At 49.5% G+C, this 17382-nt stretch overlaps 1 long non-coding RNA gene across 3 annotated transcripts in view; it reads right to left on the reverse strand.

The window, feature by feature from the left end:
* Nucleotides 1-4405: 4405 nt before the first annotated feature.
* The window catches only part of LOC149126860 (uncharacterized), a 98906-nt gene continuing 85929 nt past the window's right edge, over nt 4406-17382 (reverse strand). For all 3 annotated transcript variants that reach the window (XR_016234383.1, XR_016234382.1, XR_016234381.1), the window contains exon 2: nt 4406-4776. This is a non-coding gene — a long non-coding RNA (uncharacterized LOC149126860). The remainder of the gene's footprint in view (nt 4777-17382) is intronic.

Here is a 17382-nt window from a genome sequence, read left to right on the forward strand (position 1 = left end):
CTCTGCAGCATGCCACGCTGGGTCTTGGGCTCAGATGGAAACCATAAGCAGCATCCTTTGCGGTGACCCCAGCTTTGAGGTTCCTGTCGTTTTATGGCAGGAGCAGGTTCCCACACCCTGGCTTAATGCGAAACATGCACACGCATCGCTCCCGGGATGAGAGCTCGGGAGGCGGCCTTGCTGTGTCCCTGCCCCGGAATGCGGGCGGTCGCAGCAGATGGGGCCGAGCGGGGCTTAGGACTTCGCCCGGGAGTGAAGAGATGATTGGAATATTTACTTTGAAAAGTGGCCTCTGTAGATGGGAAATGATTAATTCACCAGGAGGAATTTTATATTCTACAGGGTAATACCCACAGAAAAGAAAGGGCCTCTTTGAGCGAACCAGATTGAGGAGGTCCCCCTCCGCGTCTGGGTCATTGCAGTGCCTCCCTCCCACGCCCCCGGCTCCAGCCTTTGCAAGGAGGCGCGGGGGAGGGAGCCATGAAGCCCAATTTACCTGCCTGGAAGGTTGTGAATCAGCGAATGACATTGCCACGCAGGTGAAAAGACAACCTATAGGTGGGTAAAAAATACTCAGAAATTCATACCTCTTAAAGGCTTAATGCCCAGAATATGAAAAGGATTCCTACAGCTCTACACTGCAAACACAAACACTCCAGTTCTTAAATGGGCAAAAGGCTTGAATCAACTGTTTCTGCGGAGAAGACACACAAGTGGCCACAAAGCATGTGGCAAGGTCTCAGTGCCGCCACTCGCCGGGGAAGGAACTCTGTCGCAGCAGAGCTGGAAACCGTCCCAGAAGGCAGCACCTGGGCCGGCGTGGTGCTGCAGCAGGCTAGGTCACGTCCTGCAACGTTGGCATCCGGATCAGAGCACTGCGTTACGTCCTGGCCATTCTACTTTTTTTTTTTTTTTTTTTTTTTGACAGGCAGAGTGGACAGTGAGAGAGAGAGAGACAGAGAGAAAGGTCTTCCTTTTGCCGTTGGTTCACCCTCCAATGGCAGCTGCAGCTGGCGTGCTGCAGCCGGCGCACCGCGCTGATCTGAAGGCAGGAGCCAGGTGTTTCTCCTGGTCTCCCATGTGGGTGCAGGGCCCAAGCACTTGGGCCATCCTCCACTGCACTCCCAGGCCACAGCAGAGAGCAGGCCTGGAAGAGGGGCAACCAGGACAGAATCCGGCGCCCCGACTGGGACTAGAACCCGGTGTGCTGGCACTGCAAGGTGGAGGATTAGCCTAGTGAGCCACGTCTTCTGATCCAGCTCCCTGCTAATGCGCCTGGGAAAGCAGCGGAGGATGGCCCAAGGGCCTGGACCCCTGCACCCATGTGGCAGACCCAGAAGAAGCTGCTGGCTCCTGCCTCTGGCCTGCCCTAGCCTGGATGTTGCAGCCATCTGGGGAGTGAACCAGCAAATGGAAGATCAATCTCTCTCTCTTTCTCTGTGTCTCCCTCTCTCTGTTTTACTCTACCTTTCAAATAACTAAAATAAAATTGTTCTTTTTTTTTTAAAGAAACAATACACAGACACCCTTCCACAAAAAGCTGTCAGCTGTCATCCAGGCCCACCCTGATGTCCACCAAGGACGTGGCTGCTGGAGTACATGAGGCTGCCTGTGCCCACTGATGTGGCGTGAGCCCAACCACGCATTCCCAGTCTCCATCAAAGCCCCCACCACCTGTGCGAGCCCAGGTCCGTCTGTGCCCTGGCCCCTGGGCACGGCCAGAGCCGGATTTCAGGTGCTGCCTGCAGTCCTCTGCCAAGGACATAGACCAGCGTGCACAAAACCCAGGTGGTGACCCCCTGGGGAACGCCGACCCTCATCTCACTCATCCTCCAATGAGACGGCAGCTAGGGCAGCAGCCACCTCCAGCAAGAGGTCACTTAGGTCCCCCTCAAACAGTGCAGGCTGAGTGGGGCGGAGCCAGAATCCCCCAAGAAGTGCCCGACACCTTCCAGGGGACCAATCCGGGTGACAGCAGCTGCTGGGCCCTCCGAGGCCACCCTGTCCTTGAGCCTCCAGGGCTGCCCCCTACAGCAGCCCCACAGCCTTCAAGACCCCCCAAGTCTCAGCTCTGGTCTTCCTCTGAGCTCTCGTCTTTAACCTAGAGCTTGGACTGCCCCTGAGTGTGTGTCTCTCTGAACTGGACGTCCCGGGGACAGAGGCTAGTGTTCACACGTGCATCATGGCTGTGGCTCGGCACAGGGAGGCACAGAGCTGTCTGTCAAGTGTGTGACGGATGAGTGGGTGAGCAAGTGCATAGCTGGCAGGGCCCTGATACTGGACAACAGAGGTATAACATCACACAGAACGGGGGACACAGCAGCTGCACCCCCACTACGTGTGGAGCCTTAGATGACCCCCCATCTATATCCACTGATTTAGCATTTCCTCAAGTGGGTTCACACAGGGCATCCGGTTCCCCCAAATTTCAGACCAAGAATGTCACTCATCCAAGAAGCCCCACCCCCTCACCTCAGTGACTCTTCACGAGTGACTCCTGGCCGGTCTTGGGCATGCCTGTTCCTGCATGCGCTCTGCGGAGATCCGATTCTAGGAACAAGGTCCTCTCTTGCACGGGTGTGGGTGGCAGGGGTGGGGCGGGGCGGGGCAGTGCCTAGAAGGGCGCTAACTCTTGATTCCATCTCCTCTGCTGTCATGCCAGCTTCTTCAAATACCTCCTTTGTGAGTTCAGTCAGAACCAAAAAAGCGAACCATGCGTTCTCCTTTCCCATGTTCTGAGCATTACATTCGTATGTGGAAAGCAGGATTGGCCATTGTGTTCCTGCCTTTTCTGGGAAATGTCTGGGAGCCATTTGAATTGCGTATGAAGCACAAATCAAAGAGTTTTCCGGCGCCAGCACGGTGGAGCAGCCGGGTAAGGCTGCCACTTGCGATACCGGCATCCCATAGGAGCGCCAGTTTGAGTCCCAGCTGCTCTACTTCTGATCCAGCTAGGAAAGCAGCGGAACATGGTCCAAGTGTTGCACCCCTACCCTGCACGTGGGAGACCCAGACGGAGCTCCAAGCTCCTGGCTTCAGCCTGGCCTGCCCCTGGCTGTTGCACCCATCTGGGGAGTGAACCAGTGGATGAAGATCTCTCTCTCTCTCTCTCTCTCTCTCTCTCTCTCTCCAAGTCTGCCTTTCACATAAATGAAAGTTTTTCAAAAGATTTCCCCAAATCAGAGAGGCTTAGCCATAGTGGATTGTCAACACCAATTCCTATATGGATTTAAGTTTGACTCAAAATTTTCCCCTGAGATTACTAAATGCGTCTTGGAGTCCCTGGCCAACTCCACTGGGTATCTTTTGTGCTAATATGGAAACTACAGTCAACTGAACACTTGTTTTCTTTTTAGCAAATGAGCATGTGTTGAAGATTTTTTTTACTATCTAATAAAACCAACACAAAATGAATTTGCTCCAGTGCTTCCTCACCCTTTAAAACTACCAAACCCGCCCCCAGTGGGTGTCATTCTTTACTTGGCTTCCTGCCTGGACCCTAACTAGCTTATCAGCTGGATCACGGCAGGCAGCCCCCGGCCTCCGAGCCTCAGCTGAGAGCGGGTGTCCCTCTGTCTGCCGGTTCCAGGGGTGCCCGTGGTAGGGACGGAGACTGGGACTGGTTTGCGTCCCCAAGAAGACTTGGCCACTGTGGGTATTGCTTTTATAGACTCTGGTTGTTTCAGACTTTATGTTTTTTATTGCATTCCTCTGCAATTCTAGCAGCTGTTTTTGTCAAGAGTCTTAATAAAGTTTGAACTGCTAAATGAACTTTATGGAAATTGGTCACAGAAGTCTATGAGGCTCCTTTCAGAAAACCGGCAGCTAAATTGCCCCTGGGCTCCCTCTCATGCTCACAGTGGTGACAGAAGAAGCCCAACGGGGTGAAGGGAGATGGCTTGACCATCAGTTTCTAAGTAGATTTCCAGACTAGATTTCTAATCTTTTAGCTCTGTTCATGACACTTGTCAGATACACTTGGCTGCAGAACCCAAATTATGAAGATGTTTTAAGAACCCATACAGTCGGCCGGCGCCATGGCTCACTAGGCTAATCCTCCGCCTAGCGGCGCCGGCACACCAGGTTCTAGTCCCGGTCGGGGCGCCGGATTCTGTCCCGGTTGCCCCTCTTCCAGGCCAGCCCTCTGCTGTGGCCAGGGAGTGCAGTGGAGGATGGCCCAAGTGCTTGGGCCCTGCACCCCATGGGAGACCAGGAAAAGCACCTGGCTCCTGGCTCCTGCCATTGGATCAGCGTGGTGCGCCGGCCGCAGCGGCCATTGGAGGGTGAACCAACGGCAAAGGAAGACCTTTCTCTCTGTCCCTCTCTCTCACTGTCCACTCTGCCTGTCAAAAAAATTAAAATAAAAAAAAAGAACCCATACAGTCAACTCACATTACTGTTTTGCTTTCTTTAAAAATATTTGTTTATTTATTTATTTGAAAGGCAGAGCATCAGAGAGAGAGAGAGAGAGAGAGAGAGAATTTGCTGGTTCACTCCTTGAAATGGCCACAACAGCCAGGACCTGGGTCAAGCTGAAGCCAGGAGCCAAGAACTCCATCCGGGTCTCCCACAGGGGTAGCAGGGGCCCAAGTGCTTCATCCGTCTTCCACTGCTTTCCCAGGCGTATTCGCAGGAAGCTGGGTCAGAAGTGGAGAAGCTGAGACTGGAACCGGCGCTCAGATACAGGATGTTGGCATTGAGGAGGCATCTTTACCTGCTGGGCCACAGGCAGGCTCTGCTTTCGCTTTATCTCACGATGTTTTCAACTTTATAAATCTAGGAAGAATGAGAGACGTAGTAAAGTTCCTTGGTCTAGCAGAGGGAAATAAAGCACATGGGATACTGTTCGCTTCCCTCTCCTATTGGTTAGTGACACTGAAATATCATTCAGTTTGTGAAGCATATGCATTTGGCCCTGACGTTAACGTGAGTTGACAGTGCCTATAGGAGCCAGTGAGGAACTCAAAACCTGTTATAGACCTGCCTTGAACATGATGGTTTCTCCTCCAGTTCACATGCCAGTGTTATGGAAGAATAATTCCCCAACAGACCAAAACTAACTGTTCGTCTCTCGGAGGTGTGACTTCACACATTTCCGTGAATAAAGCAGACTCCTAGAGCAATAAAGCGAAGTGTTTCAACAACCTCAGCCAGTGGCTGAGCACCCACCCGCCCACCTTCCTGCACGCTAACGGGTCCTTCTCGGGACATCTCTTTGAAAATTCGTTTTGCCACCCAAAGTGAGAAGTTTTTTGTTTTAAATACATTATTAGCAACACTGCAGCTAGCTGAAATGAAATGTTTCTATATGGGTGACTCAGTGACTCTGGACGAGGCACCCTTGACTTGTAAAGCATACAATGAGGAGGCTGGACGAGACGGCCCCTAGAGACCCTCACCGGGCCACTGCGGGACGCAACGAGAATTCCAGGAGATGAGAGCCAAGCTAACGGCGGTCACCTGGGAGGGAGGCGCTGATCCCCGGAGGCGTTCACCAGAGAACAAGCAGACGCGTCCACTGTTGCAGGTGGACACAGTCAGCAGGATGCCCACTCAGGTGCTGGGCCAAGCGCCCCAGCACTGTGCCGTTCACACAGTCTGTGGCTGCAGGGTCAGCCCCGAGTCCAGCTGGCTCTCTAGACACTCTGGACAGCCACACCCGACTTTCATGGGCTTTTGTCCGTCAGAATCTGTCCCAGCCCAACCCGAAGGAGGGGAAATGGAATCATGACGTCACAGTAGGACCCTCACTAGAGGCGTTGTGGTTCCGTCCTGGTTACCATCGAGACTCGGAGGGGAGGTCTCTGGATCGGTCTTGCTGTTTACTTAAATGGCCCGATTCCGCACACATCCTGAGGTTCTGATACGCTGAGCCCCGGGCTTCCTGTGGCAGTGGTCACTGAAAATGAGCTTTAGCTGGCCCAGGCTTCCTCTCCCGTCACAAAGCACACAGTTCCCCACAAGGAACAGTGGAGGGCGCTGTTGCACTTGGTGTGCTTCCCCGCACCAGCCTCAGGGCTCTTTCCCATCGTAATGTGAACATGATGTCCGATAATGAAAACAATAACTATATCAACAGCTTTTCCCCAGAAGCGGAGGGCTTCTTTTTCCCAGGGCGTGAACGTGGGCCTCTTTGTTGCAAGATAAATGAACGGACTTAAGGTATTGAAAACCACTTTCAGGATGAACTTGGACTCCCAGCCCTGTGAGTTGACGCCTTGGACTACCGTATATTGGGAGTTTCGTTACTGGTCATTGCTCGGCAGTTTGGAGATAATAGAGCAGCAACGAAACTCAGCAAGCAGCAAGGGGAACATCTGGCCGCAATCAGCCGGCCCAGGATCAGGAAACAGGCTGCCTGACAGCGTTTCACAGGGGCGGGAGCCTGGCAGGAGTGATAGAAAGACACACTTTTAAAGTGAGTTGTGACAGCTGAATATTATTTTCAACCGCTGCGCTTTAGATCTGGGCTCGGCACTTCTCTCTTCCCTCCCTGGAGCTGAAACTCCAGGACCCAATTTAATTCCTGCCTTTTCCTTTCCCACACTCTGCCTCGGCGTTGACTTTGCCTCGACAATACCTTTCTTGTAGTTTCTTGCTCACTGGACGCCGCCCTGTGCTGCACAGGTAACTTAATAAATCAGTGTGCGAGGCGAGAGCACGCTTTCGGCAGGCTCGAAGGGCTTACGAGAACAACGAAGGAAGCCTGGCCTCAGCTCAAGCACATTTGCGTGCGCCCCCAGGAGGGCTGCCAGGCGAAACATGGGACGTGCACTTCGATTTGAATTTCAGATAGACAGCTCTTGATATAAGCATGTCTCATGTGATATTTGGGATGTATTCATGCTTTTTTTTTTAAGACTGTGTGTAATCTGAAATTCAAGTTTAACTGTGTTCCTCAGATTTTATTTGCTAAGCCTGGCAGCCCTAGCCCTTAGACACCAGCGACGCCTGGACTGAGAGCAGCTACAGTCTCCACAGAACTTCCAGGTTGCAAATCCTACGTGTCTGTGTGGCGGGGAAACAGAGGGAAAAGTGTCTGGATTCGCCTACGCCTCGAAACACGCCTGCTCTGTGGCTTTTGACGGAGTCAGGAGACAGACTTTCTTCCCTCCTAACCTGGAGAATACCCTGTCCCCAAAGCCAGATGAGATCACTGGGCTGATTTAACATTCTCTCTGATGGAACACTCCGCTCAGGGAGTCATGTTTCTGCGAAGCCTGGCTGACAGCTAGCAACAGGACTCGGGCACCGAGCGAGAATCAGCGTAGCTTCTTCCTGCCCAGCCCAGGTAGGAAGCTGGGGGTGGAGCCAGCAGCCCACATCAGGGTCACCCTCACCTGGCACCGGTTCCTCACGCATTCTGCTTTCACTTTGGTCCTCTGAGCGCAATATCCAGCTTTCTAATTTTTTTTTAAATCCTGGGAAGAACCAAGCATGGGCTGGGGGGTCTTTAGCAAAGAGGGCTTCCGACACGAAAGAGCAAGGGATGACGAGCCAGGCCGTCCCCACAGCCAGGGAAACACGGATTTCAGACAGCGGGCAGCAAAGAAGAGGCGACGTGAAAAGCATCGCGCTCCTGGAGCCCCGGCCATCCGTGCTCCCTAGGGAGCCCGGCACAGCTGGTGAAGATGGCAGAAAGGAATGCTTGGTACCCCACGAGAGCGTACATCGGGATGGCCATCATGGAAAACCACTTGGAGGGTCTTCAAGAATAAAAATGGAGCTACCGCATGGCCCAGCAATGTTTCCTAGAGGAACACTTACCTCCGAGGAATTTGAGGTGGGGCTGTTGAAGCGATGGCTTTGCCCCATGTTTATGGCAGCCTCACAGCAGCCAAGACATGGCGTCAACCTCAGTGCCCACTGACCGATGCATGGGTAGAATGTGACGTGCTATGCACAATGGAATGCCACTCAGCCCAACGAGGGAGGGAAGGCTGTCATCTGTGACACCAGGGATGAACCTGGAGGACAGCATGCTTAGCAAAATAAGGCAGCAAAGCAAGACAAACGCCCCCGATCTCACTTACACGTGGGCTGCAGGGCAATGGAATTCAGAGAGGCGGGCAGCAGCTTGGTGGTTGCCAGGGGTTGGGGTGAGGAGAAGTTGCAGCAATGTTGCTCGAAGGCTACGGATTTTTAGTTAGTTGGGAGAAATAAATGTCTGAGATCTGTTGCTCTGCGTGATGGCTCTAGTAAATAGCAATAGATATTTCAACATGTCTAAGAGTACATTTCAAGATTCCCACCACAAAAAACTAAGTATACGGGGCGGTAGACATGTGCACCTCATCTACTCAACACACGTTACATACATTTACTACAACATCATGTGTATCCTGTAAATAAATCAAAATCAATGAAAGGAATGAATAAAAACTCAAAGAGAAATTTTACTCTAGGTGCAAAAATATTTTCAATTAAAAAGACAAAATTGTTGATTTTTCTTTAAAAGACGCGCACGCACGCGCACACCAGAGAGCAGCCCGTGGCCGGAGAGCAGCAAAGCTGGCTGCTACGGCAGGGGTTGGCCTGGCAGTTGAGATGTCCGCACCCCACACGGGGTAGCCAGGTTCAAAACCCACCCCTGGGTCCCAGGTCCAGCTTCCTGCTCATGCAGGCCCTGGAGGCAGCAGGGATGCAACGGCTGAGTAGCTGGGTCTTCCCCACCCACGTGGGAGACCCGGATTCAGTTCCCACCTTCCTGCTTCCGGCATTTGGGGAGTGCACCAGAAAACGGGAGCTCTGTCCATGTCTTTGTGCCTCTCGACTTATACATTTTTAAAAGATTTATTTATTTATTTGAAAGTCAGATTTACACAGAGAGAGGGAGAGGCAGAGAGAGAGAGGTGTTGCACCCACTGGTGGGGTACTCCCCGTATGGCAACGGCCGGCGCTGCGCTGATCTGAAGCCAGGAGCCAGGAGATTCTTCCAGGTCTCCCATGTGGGTGCAGGGGCCCAAGGACTTGGGCCATCTTCTACTGCTTTCCCAGGCCACAGCAGAGAGCTGGATTGGAAGTGGAGCAACCAGGACTTGAACCGGAGCCCATATGGGATGCCGGCACTGCAGGCGGCGGCTTTACCCGCTACGCCACAGCGCCGGCCCTGACTTACACATCTTTGAAATTAAAAAACAAAGATAAAAACCTGTTGTTGCTGCCACTAAGCACCCCACCCGTGAGGCATAACTGGAGCCATCAGGGAATGAGGACTAATCTTCTGAAATCAACTGTCGATTAAACAAAATTGGGTTTATTTGAGCTCAAGACAGCGAGAACACTGCCTGGACAGAACTACAGAAGGCCAAGGTCAGGAGTGAAGCATTCGTGGCGCTCTGGTCCGGCTGCAGGTTGTGCAAGGCGGGTCACTGAAAGCAAGGGACTTGGCAGCTCCATGAGGCGACTTGAAGCAAGTCTTGTAAGTAGTCTTTGTTCTGATAAACAAGCTTTGCTTACTAGATCTGGGCTGATTTGCCCAGGTGAACAGGGTGGCTTCTCCAATAAATTGATAGGAAGAAATCCCTAAAGCAAACAGTGAAATTAATTTTTGATTTGCACCCTTATTTTCTCTGGGCAGAATTCCCAGGAAACAAACTACTGGACCACACTGACCTGGGAGGCCTCAGTCTTGTCTTCACAGCGCCACCTCTGGTTGCAGTGGCGCCAGGACACCCGACACTTTCTACAACTTTCCATGTGAGGGTAACACTAGCATTCCCGTTTATTAGTAAGGAAACAAGCCTACAAGATAATTGAGGGATGTGCAAAGCCCTTTGGGATAAACGTTTGGAATTTTCCTGAAAGAGAAAGCCCATTCCTTGTGTAACATGAACGGCCACGGCGGGGAGTTGAAAGGTACTGGTTGACGTCTGTAGCCCTCTGGTTCTAGGAGAATGTGGAAGGTGTGGGGGTTGGGCTCCCCACAACCTCTATCCGGAATCTTTCCTGCTTTTGGATGCCCCCTTCAAATTCAGAAGGCCCCAGTTTCTACCCAACAGACGTTGACAGTCCGATTTCTCCACTTGACAACGTAACTCCACGTCTACTCTGCCTACTGGTAGTAAGCGGGATGCTACGGGCACCCTAAGCCCCAGGATCCTTGGCCCCAGCTTGGAGCTCAGGAGGTCGCCCTCCCTGCAGGGTGGGCTTCATGGGAGGCAGGATATGGATGACTGTCACGTTAATTTCCTAAGGAATTAAATGGTCTGAGCACTGTAGCAACTTTCCTTCCCGAGTATAATCCATCAGAAACACGGCCTGGATCATGGTAATAGCAAGTCCCAAATTTTCAAAGTAGGACATGAAATTGTATCTCAGTGACTTCCTCTGACCCAAAAGAAAAATGCAAAGCTGGCCTTACTTGGTTTATCTTCATGTTAATCATGAAGGAGGAGTGTGTTTAAAACACGGAGCAGATTAATGCCATTTTTCAACCTTTCCCTCACAACGTTAGGTGCCTCTTGGACTACAGTGTTTGTTTAAATCATCAGCTCCACTGACCTTACTCTCGATATTTATTATGCTTTGGATGAAATAATATTGTAGGAGTTCCTATTTTTTAAATTCCATACTACCATAAAATATACACTAGATCTATCACTATTTCACCAATCTGTTCATGACTTTGAAATCATAAATGGGTTAACTTCAAACCTTCCTTTTCTGAGAAAAATAAGATAAATTCTTTCTCATTTACTTTGGAAAGTGCTGGTTTCTTTGTTTTAAATATGCAGCTCAGATTTATGTTTTCTTTTAAACAGAATTTTCCATTTGTCTCCTACCTGGCCTAGACAGTCCTCTCTGAAAAACAGAACTGCGTTTGGACAAATGCTGGTATCGCAGATTAAAAGGGGATATAATTTTTATCCATAACAGAGATTTTCCTTATCTCTTAACAGCAGCAAGAGAATCTGTGCAAAAGGTTTAATAATATCTTTCAGCATATTTCATGATAAAGAAAAATTTTAGCCAGTCACTAACAAATACCTAATATGATGTTGGACCAAGTAGTGCCCAAAGTAACTGACCTAAAATTTGCCATTATTTCTTTTTTTAAAAAAATATATTAATTGATTCATTATACTGGGAATATAGCTTATTTATATAGCTAATAAAGCAATGTGAACATAGGTGTGCTATAAATTCATAAATTGTTAGCAACACTAAAGCTAATTGAGATAAATTAGCTGTATTTTGCCTGTTAAGATAAATGATGAGGGGTAGGTATTTGGCTCAGCAGGTAAGACGCTGCTTGAGATGCCTATATCCCATATCGAGTGCCTACGTTCAAGCCCCATTCCTGCTTCTGATTCCAGCTTCCCACTAATGCACACCCTGGGAGGCAGCCATTGGTGGTCCAAGTGTTTGGGTCCTTGCCACCCATGTAGGAGATCTGGACTGAATTCTAGGCTCCTGGCTTCCTCCTGGCCCCACCCCAGCTGCTGTGTGATTTGGGAAGTGAACCCGTGGATGGAAGATCTATGACTTTCTGTATGCCTCCGGCTGGCTGCCTTTCAAATAAATAAAAAAATAAGTAAACACATTCTTAAAACTGTGAACATCTAATTTAAAATCAAATAACCAGAATGGTTGGTAAACCTATTATTTCTCCCCTGTCCAAACAAGAGGAGCTCTTTATGGTTAAATGGAGTCCTAGATTTTGAAACTATGACTAGTGTTACAATAGCAATGCATTGTCACCTTTTAGTCATTTATCATCCTTTAAAGGCATTTCTCTTACAACCTGATACTGCAGATTCAGTGCTCATGTGCTATGTGTATATCTGTGGTTTATGCGTAAAAGGGGGAGCTTTTTAACCACCACTTTGCTCCCCTGCCGCCAAGAACTAATCTATACTCCATTGGAGGCGCTATAATCCCTGTCGACTTTGAAGATTTGAAAATGTGGAGAAAGACAGTAGTCCCCAAACTCCCACTATTTTTCTTGATTTAAAGCCTAAAGAATGGGCCTAAATTAGAATAAATACAAAATTATTCTACTGGGGCTTGGGTGAGAAAAGAGAAATCTTCAGTCCTGAGCTTGTTTTGCTTAGAACTGCAGTGAGTATATTACTGGCTGAAAGAAAATACTGGCCTGTGGTACTCCCCCTACACGTGACCACACACATCAGCTCATTTTTGTTCAGACTCATTCCCTCACTGAATTATTTGCCCAACAAGCCCTGTCTTAGGGGGTAGGGATATAAAGCTGAGTAATACTCAACTTGAATTTATGCATTCTGCTAACAAGACCACAAACTTTAGAACTCATCAAACAGTAAATGTATCTACACATTCAGAAATACCTAGGGTCTAAGAAGGAAGGTGTCCAGATACTCCTTGATTACAGTGGGGGTTATGTTCAAATGGACCCATCCCAGGTCACAATATCCTCAGTGGGAAATGCATTGACTGCACCTGGTCTCCTCCCGCACCTCCTGGCTCAGCTGCCCGGCACAAGCGGAGCGTCAGTGCTTTCCTCTCGTGACCTCACTGCTGCCTGGAAGCTGCACTTGCCGCACTGCCCAGAGGATCAGGCCTCCCAGTACCAGCCTGGGAAAGACCAAAACTTACAATTCCACATACCATTCCTACTGAATGCATGCAGCTTTCACACCACTGAAACTGAAAAATTGTAAATTAGGTCAAACACCATCTCTAGTACTGTTTATAGAAAAGACGCAGGTTATTGAGTGACAATGATGATGAATTATGGCTCAATAACACTGTTTGTCTGTATTGACATTGTCCATTCTTTTGACTAAGCAAACGCACAGTCTACCTCCAGCCAGCCACTAGCTTGTGAACCAATCCGCCTTAAAGCCAATTTGCCAAAATTCAAATTCCATTAAGGAGCGGTGAGATGGTGTCTTGTGGAAGTCAGTTTCTACTTTGATTTTAAGTAGGTATTTCCACCAAGTTTAAGTGCAAATACGCTTTCAAACGGGAATAGGCACGGCTGTAGCTGTTCAGAGCAGTTGCCTTCTCCATTTGTTTTTCTCTCCAGGCACCCTTTGGTTAAAAAGTGCACTTCAACATCGGTGATGTAGTAGGAGTACTTGCAGCTTTGGCAAGCTCGCCGTTCGCCGAGCAGAACTCTGCACTAGCACACCATTTATTTCTGAAATGCTGGCAAAGCTGAAAGAGGCTTTAGCTCCACGAGGGCCAACATTTTTTCCTTAGGACAATTGTCAACACAGGTAAAACAGCTGTGTGCAAATTAAGAGGAATTAGCTATTGAGTCAAATTCCTGTCATGCAGGGATGAGTTTCATTGACTCAGGCGTACCGTATTCTAAAGTTAATAAAAAGCAGTATCTCCCAGATGAGACCCAGGGACACTGATGATAGCATGTGTGTGATCGAGCGTGCATCTGAGAAGGAAGGAGGGAAATCACATCATCACTAACGAGGCGGCTGCTCCCACTCCTGCTAATGAGGGCCTGGGGCTCTAGCAGTTACGTGGTGGGAGGCAGGTCAACACAGATGGAGATGGGAGGACAAATGATAGCCACATGACCACCAAAAGGGGCGCTGACGTCCAACGTTATTGCCAAACTCACAACGCGGTCTCCATCTTCTCTATGATTTAATAGCTGCAGAGTAGGGATACTGTGAGAGACAATTTGGAGGGTTCATGCATAAGTATTGTAAGACTTCCGGGAAAAGAAGTCCCCCCCACCGCTAACTAAAAAGAAAATACAGCTTTTCCAAACTTTTCACTAGTTGGTCCAGATTTTAAACTTGGCTACTGTCAATGAAGTAAGAATTAATAACGATAACCAGGGTTTGCTTTGTGCCAACGGGTGAGCTATAGAAGAGTGGTGTGTGGGGAGCAACTGGGAGCAACTCGGACTAGACTAAGTTACTGGAATTAAGACTTATTCTATGCATCTGCTCTCCCACAATATGGCGCTGAGAAGGGAGAAACAGCTTCTACGCAGCTGCCTCCAGTTCAACCAATAAACAGCAGGACCTGCTCCTGATTGGAGGAGAGCAGCGTGCTCGGCGTTGTGGGTAGCAGAGTTGGGATTGGTGGAAGAGGACTATAAAGGAGGAGAGAGACGGCATGCACCAGGAACATCTAAGGGGAACATCCGAAGGAACACCTGTGCAGCCCCCGAGAGAGCCGGCCGGCGGTGTGCCGCTCCCCTGCGGAAGTGGGGAAAGTGGCCAGGGGGAACCGCCCTTCCACGGAGGTGGAAGGGACGGTAGCCAACCCGGGAAGAACCAGCAGCAAACCCGGGGAGGGCCGAGCAGACGAAAGAACAGCGCAGGGTCCTGTGTTGCTCCTCCACGAAGAGGGGGAGCGACATAATGGTGCCGTGACTCGGATATGAAGCCTAGGCAGGGTTTAGTGTCGTTCCTCCACGAAGAGGGGGAGCGACAGTGGTGTAGGAAAAAGACAAAGAGAAGAAACAATGAAAGGTCTGGCATGGGAGTGGCTGTAAGAGTATAGGTGACTGCATGCCAGAGAGAGACAAAAATGCAGTCAACAGAACCCCAAAGTTTATTGCTCCGCTTTGTCTTTCACGCCTGTGGAAGCAGTTTGGAATTCTCAGACGACTCTGCTTGGCTAAGCAGCTTAGCTTTCCGTAGAGAGAAGAGAAGCAAGCTGCACTGTGTCCCTAAGAGCCTGGTAGAACAGAAAGACTTTCTGAAGCCCAAGTCCCTGAATACATCCTAACTTCAGTTGGTGATGCCCTCCCCGGGACACATCCCATTAGCTTTGCCTCAACACGTCCATTCCCCGGTTGTAGACAGAGTTCACGGAGCTTCTCTGACCCAGATCCACCAGGGGCTACATCTAGACGCCCGCTTCAATGTGAGAAGTGTTTCCATAAAGGTTTTCAGACCACACGGATCAATACTTGACAGTGACTGAGAGCTCTGGCCCACCTACTTAGAAGGATGTAAATTTCAGAAATGGCTGTAGGACAACTGTATTTGCTGTGTTCATTACCACAACAAAATACCTGAGGCAGGCTAACATTATGAAGAAAGGAAGTTTATTTAGCTCACAACTCTGGAAAGTCAGGGTTCTAAAGAGAATTAAACTGGTAGTGAGAGAAAAGAAGAAAATTGATGGGACAGGAAGAAGAAATGGAGGGAGAGCAAGAGAAAGATAGAGAAAAGGCAAGAGGAACAGGCAAAAATGAGCGTTCTGTGTCCAACAGGGCCCAGTCTTGTTCCCAGCCTGGACTCTTGGTGGGCCCATAGCTGTTAGGCCCGCCTGGCAGAACCTGGAGTAGTAACACAGAGGCACACGGCACAGTCCACGTTGTCTTATTGTGCTGGGAGTTCTTCGCTTCTGGAAACAGCTGAGTGGGCAAAATGGCACCCTTTCCAGAAATAACACAGTGCGCGTCTGGAGGAAAGACGCTGTGAATCAAGACCCCAGGGCACAGCGAAAGAGGAAAATGGATTTTGGAAAGAAGGAAGGAGAACCGTTTTATGGAAAAATTTCAAATATTTACTAAGGCACAATAATACCATAAACCTCCATGTGCCCAATGTACAGTTTCAATAACACAAGGGTACTCCAGAAAGTTCATGGAAAATAGAATTGAAATGTAAGAGGGGTGTGTGTGTGTGTGTGTGTGTGTGTGTGTGGTGTGAAACATTTTTGGGATCCATGCGTAGATTTTTCATAATGTGCATTTCTGGGGATTTTTTGAAGCAGCAGCATCAGGAACACATCACCAAACTGGTTTCACCTGCACCCGTTCCTGGACACCCCACCACCACCACCACCACTGTGCCGCCCGCCACCACTTCACCCTGCCCCAGCGTCTTGAAGCAAATTCCTGACCTCATACCATTGCCTTCCTAACACTTCAACGTGTAGGAAAAAGACAAAGGATCGTTCTGCTCAGGAAAGCTGCATCTCCACGCCAAGGGAAGTCAAACTTGTAAAAAAGCAAACGGAAAGCTATGAGAGAGGAGGGCGGAAAAGGGATTCAGTGCTAGGAATTCTCAGATTTCTGTAACAGGTGACTCTTTAAATTTGTCCTGAGATTCCATCACACTCCTTTAACCAAAGAAGTCCTGCGGTAGAAATCAGCCAGGGTGCGGGGAAACGAAGCGGACGCTGGCTGAAAACCTGCCGACCCCACAGGGTTAAACATGAAAGAAATATATTGGAGCTGCACTGGGCCGTGGTAACAACACTTTTTAAAATATATGGACCATGACCATATTTTTAAAGTTTGTATTTATTTTGCTTCGTTCCATGAGAAGTAAACTGGGATATTCAGTTATAAAACAGCATTTTATTGCTCCTCGGTCATTCCCCTAGAGAGAAAAATAAAATTTCTTTCCCCCCAAAAAAGTGATAAATGTTTAATGAAACATTTAGACTTTCCTTCTTAAAGGTGTGGTGTGCCTTTAGTGTGTTTTTACAAGCATCTGCTGTCTCCCACCTGAGCCTCGCTGTTGAGGTGTGGGTGTGGAAGAAGAACAAACACTTGCGTCTCCTGAGACAAGATTTACCCTTCAACTTGGTCCCCTCGGGACACAGGATTGCTCATCAAAGGAGAATTCTGCCACTCGGAAGGTTCGTGGATTGCCCCGAAAAAACACCCACTCGGAAACGCCACGTCAGAGTTTGGAATGTCATATTTAGCTCCAATTGCTAGTGAGTCAGAAAAAAGGTAGGTGTAGTGCCCCCACCTCTCTCTCTCTCTCTCTCTCTCTCACACACACACACACACACAGAGAGAGAGAGAGAGAGAGAGAGAGAGAGAGACACCCCAAAGGTTTTTCCACATCAGGTGGAATCTGCTTCCAGAGCAGAATGAAATAAACCCCAAAGGCGTTAACCTGTTGCTTAGCACAAGTGAAGACGTCCAAGCCAAAGAGGGAAAACTTCCACAAGGCCGTTCTGGGTTTCACCAAGGCTCAAACCTTCCCCAGTGAGATCCAGGCAGTGGCCCTGCTGACACAGCAGTGCACACACCCGTCCTGTCTCCCGCACTGCGCCTGACGGATGCGAACTCTTATTGTGGGGCTGACGTTGTGGTGCAGCAGCCAGAACCCTGCTTGTGGCCCCGCATTCCCTATCAGAGCGCTGCTTCAAGTCCCGGCTGCTCTGCTTCCCAGCCGGCTTCCTGCTAACGCGCCTGGGAAGGCAGAGGGAGATGGCCGAAGTGCTTGGATCCTTGCCACCCAAAAGGGAGACCCGGATGGAGTTCCTGGCTCCTGGCTCTGGCTTCAGCCTGGCCAGCCCCATCTGTGGTGGGGAGTGAACCAGATGAAGGAAGATCTCTCCTTCTCTCTCTCTCTCTCTCTCTCTCTGCCACTTTCAAATAAGTAATCTTTACAAGAAAACTGTCAACGTGACTACCTGTACCACAAATACAAGCTCTAGACTCAAAGTGCG

The sequence above is a fragment of the Oryctolagus cuniculus genome, chromosome 5 (genome assembly GCF_051225735.1).
Source record: "Oryctolagus cuniculus isolate XC-2025 breed Fujian yellow rabbit chromosome 5, ASM5122573v1, whole genome shotgun sequence".
Taxonomy (NCBI): Eukaryota; Metazoa; Chordata; class Mammalia; order Lagomorpha; family Leporidae; genus Oryctolagus; species Oryctolagus cuniculus.